We start from the raw sequence: 4,041 nt of genomic DNA, 5'->3' as shown, positions 1-4,041 counted from the left end.
AGTTTCATGTTTTGTGTGTTTTTGTTATGGTCATTATTATCCTTTTGCTTCTAGATGTAGATTTCCTTAAGCATTTCTTGTAAAATCAGACTGGTGTGGATGAATTCCTTCAATTTCTGCTTGTCTGAGAGGACTTTATTTCTTCTCCATTTCTGAAGAATGGCTTCGCTGGATATAGCATTTTTTTGTTTTGGTGAAGTGGCACCCCCTTTCTTCACTGAAAAGTCTTAACTGGGCCTCTCCAGAAATCTTCACCATGGCTGATTTTAGGTCAGCAAAAGAGTCTCTGCTGAAGAGTTCAATATAGATGAACTTCCTATTTTCATCACCCTGTTTACTTGGCCACTGGCCTGGAAGATACCAGCACTCCAGGTGCTGGACACCCCCTTACTAGTTTTCACAAACATATCCAGTACAGTACTTTGAAAAAATGTGCAAACAAGGCCTCTGGGCTTCTCAGAGATGTCTACATTTTTAAGATAAGTTACAATTGGGCTCCATATAACATCTGGCAGGGGGAGGAAAGAGAGGGGAGAAGAAGCTCTCCCCTTCTCAGGTGTTGTCCTTGAAGGGTTAACTTGTCCAGAACAGTGAAAGAAAAAGCTGCTTTTATGTGAACTTCTGCAAACTGTGAACTTCTGAGACCCTCCCCTTATATGCTGGGTATAAAACTCTGAAACTCCCTGAACTCGGGGTTCAGGGGATTGATTGATTATAGCAAAAGCTGTGCCCTCTGAACCTGGCTGCAGCCAAATGAAACTGTCTCCTGCTGTCTTCAGTGCCTTGCCTCGTTTGTCCCTACAACATTGGGGGATTTTAATTTTTTTTTTTTTTTGAGAGGGGTCTTGCAATATTCCCCAGTCTGGCCTCAAACTCCTGGGCTTAAGCAATCCTCCTATGTCAGCCTTGCAAGCAGCTGGGGCCACTGTGTCTAGCTGGGTATAGCATTTTTAACTGTTTTTTTTTTTTTAACATTTCAGCACTCTGCATATATTATCTCAATGAATATATTATCTCTTCACTCCTGGCTTGCAGTGTTTCCATCAGAAAATCTGCTGTTAGTCTGGTGGGCCATTCCTTACATGTGAATTGATATTTCTCTCTTGCTGTAGAATTCTCTCTTTGACTTTTGACAGCTGGATTATAATGTGCCTTGGAGAGAACTTCTTTGGGGTAATTCTAACTGAGGTTCTTTGAGCTTTGTGGATCTGGATGTCCACATCTCTCCCCAGACTTGGGAAGATTTCAGGCTATGATGTCATTAAATGTCTTCTGGGCCTCACTGTACCTTCTCTATCACTCACCATAATGTGACTCCACTTCTTGGCATCCTGCATTTCCCACAGACATTCTTTGTTCTTTTTCCATCTGTTTTGCTCCACCTCCCCCACAACCAAGTTAATTAAAAATCTTATCTTCAAGTTCAGGAATTCTTTCATCTGTTTCATTAGTTTGTTGTGGCTATAAATTGTGTTTTTATTTTCTTCCTTGAGTTCTTCAATTGCAAATTTTCTGTTTTTTTATGATATCTACTTACTGAATTTCTCATTCAGATTATGTGTATTACCCAGTTTCACTGAATTGTCTGCTTGTATTCTCTTGTTTCTTGCTGAGTTTCCTAAAAGATCACTTTTTAAATCTTCTTTTCAGTCATTTTATAAATTTCCTTTTCTTTGGAGTCTATTACTGGAAAATTATTGAGTTCCCTTGGAGGAGTGGTAATGTTTCCTTGCTTTTTCATGTTTCTTATGTCCCTACACTGAAATTTGTACATCTAGTTGAAATAGTCGCCTTTTCCAATTCTCTGGTTTTGTTTGCTTCTTTGTTTGTAGGGAAGGGCTTTTCCCTGTGGTTGAGTGCCATGGGCATGTTGTGTTGGCTCCGACACAGAGTGGGCTTAGTAATGTTGTTTCTGTGCCATTTCTTCAGCTATAATCTTCATCCGTGACATCTGCAGTTGATCCAGTGGTCTAGGCTGAGCGTATTTGTGACTGCAGTGGTGTGGCATGGTTATTCTGGGGGTGGGATCCCTGCCCCACTGGCTGGACCAGGCAATGGCCGCTGCAGGTGCTATGGGCTGCTGGTGGTAGAGCAGGTATTCTGGTGGGCAGGGCTTTCTGTCATCTGGTTGCTGTTGGGCTAAGTTTGGGCATTGATAGGTATCATGGGCTGGCTAGTTGTGTTATAGATTCACCAGGAAGTTGAGGCTGCTCTGTGACTGGCTGCTGGGTCAGGTTAAGTGTGTACAGTTGCTGCAGTACAGTTGATCAGGGAGGAGACAGGGTCACTACTTGGCAGACTGTTAGGCCTGGTTTCAGTGTTGTGGGCACTGGTCAGTTGTGTGGTGCATTCATGGTTAGGGGGCAGGGACTGCCTCCTGGGTAGCTGAGGAGTTTTGGAGTGTGTCGATGCTGCAGGTGAGTTGCCTATGTAGCAGGCTCCTCAGGGAGGTGGAGCCCAGACCTGCTAGCCGTTGGACTGTGTGCAGGCACACATGGCAAATCAGGCTGCTGGCTGTGTGTCAGCTTCCCCTCTGTGTGTGAGTCCACTTGTTCTCTGGGGAATGGAGCACCACACCCTGGGGAAGCTGTGGTCTCTGTCTTTCTTCAGGGCCTTAACTCTGAACAGCTGGGTTTGTGGTGCTGCGGCCACCCATATGAGCATGGTGGAAAAATGGCCCAGCCTCCAGAATGGAAGTACACTGGGGTTACTAGCCTCCAGGGTTGGACATAGTGTAGCAGAGGGTCTGGTTTCAAGATGGTGCTGAGCTAGAGTGGCTTAGCTCCTGGGGTGAAGTATTCCATTCTGTGGCAATACAGATGCATGAACTCTGGGCAATCCTCCACATGGTGTCTGGGCCTTAAACGGGCTGTGGGCATCTCCTTTGAGCTCCATTGTCTCAAGTAGCAATGCAGACTTCTGGGTCTCCAAGCTGCCTTCTCCTTACAGGAAGTCTCTTTGGGCTCTTAACTGATTAGTGTGGGGAGACAGTGTGGGAGAGGCAGAGCATCTAGGTGTCTACTCTGTGTGCTGTCTTGGGCTTTTGTGCTGCACAGGGATCTTGCTACTTCCCTGCTGTTCTCCAGGAGTTTCCTAGCTGCTCCAGTTGGAATAGAGTTCTTTCCTCTGTGTTGTGTTGGCTTTTTGTGTGGGGGTAGGGTGGGGACAGGAAACAGGCACCTTGCTGATGTTACTCCCTCAATTTTTTTAATTTATTTTTTTTAAGAGAGAATAAACCTGTGGCATCTGAGGAAGGGTAGCCTTGTGGAAGCTGGAATGAACGAACCCCAAGGACTAAAACCTTCATCTCCAGACTGTCACTCAATTGCCCTGGTTTCAACTTCATCCTTGGTCTTGCCTCCTGAGGTACTCAGCTCATTCCCACCCTGAGCCTTTCTGGGGGGCTCTGAGTTGTTCATTGACTGAACCTTTCTTTACATACTTAGTTTCTGGGCTTCACTACTCCAACTGCTCTTCCTTTATTGACTTTTCAGATTTGCAATATGTGTTGACATCCTCGATAGTCAGCTTTTCGCTGTTGTGACCAAAACACCTGAGAAGAACAATGCTGAGAAGGAAAGTTTATTTTGGCTCCTGGTTTCAGAGGTTCAGTCCACGGTGGACTCTATTTCTCAGGGCTCAAGGTCAGAACATCAAGGCTGAAGGAAACCTGCTCACCTCATGGCAGCCAGGAAGCAGAGAGAGGGAGACGGGAGCGGGAAGATGTACCCTTCCAGAGTCCACCCCTAGTGACCCACCTTCTCAGGCCACAGCCCTCCTGCCTACAGTTACCCTCCAGACATTCAAATAAATGGACAGATTAGATTCCAACTCTCATAATCATCTCACCTCTGAATATTCTGCACTAACACAGGAGCTTCGGGGAGGACACCTCATATCCAAACCGTAACAACATCTCTTGTCTATTATTATCCCTCTTTCATGATAATCATATGCATGAGTTTTATTTTTTTTTTAACTCTGCTCCTATGATTTGGGTTGCGTGTTTTGTACTTGGAACCAAAGTCTTTGCTGTCTTAA

At 45.2% G+C, this 4,041-nt stretch overlaps 1 long non-coding RNA gene across 1 annotated transcript; it reads left to right on the top strand.

Moving 5' to 3' along the window:
- Positions 1-3,231: 3,231 nt before the first annotated feature.
- On the top strand, positions 3,232-3,831 carry LOC144375908 (uncharacterized). Its single transcript, XR_013435758.1, has 2 exons — positions 3,232-3,366; positions 3,495-3,831. It is a non-coding gene; the product is annotated as an uncharacterized LOC144375908 (long non-coding RNA).
- The last annotated feature ends 210 nt before the right edge of the window (positions 3,832-4,041 follow it).

Source organism: Ictidomys tridecemlineatus, chromosome 3 (assembly GCF_052094955.1).
Source record: "Ictidomys tridecemlineatus isolate mIctTri1 chromosome 3, mIctTri1.hap1, whole genome shotgun sequence".
NCBI classification, from domain to species: Eukaryota; Metazoa; Chordata; class Mammalia; order Rodentia; family Sciuridae; genus Ictidomys; species Ictidomys tridecemlineatus.
The sequence above is the reverse complement of the archived record's forward strand: the minus strand, read 5'-3'. Positions and strand labels throughout refer to the sequence as shown.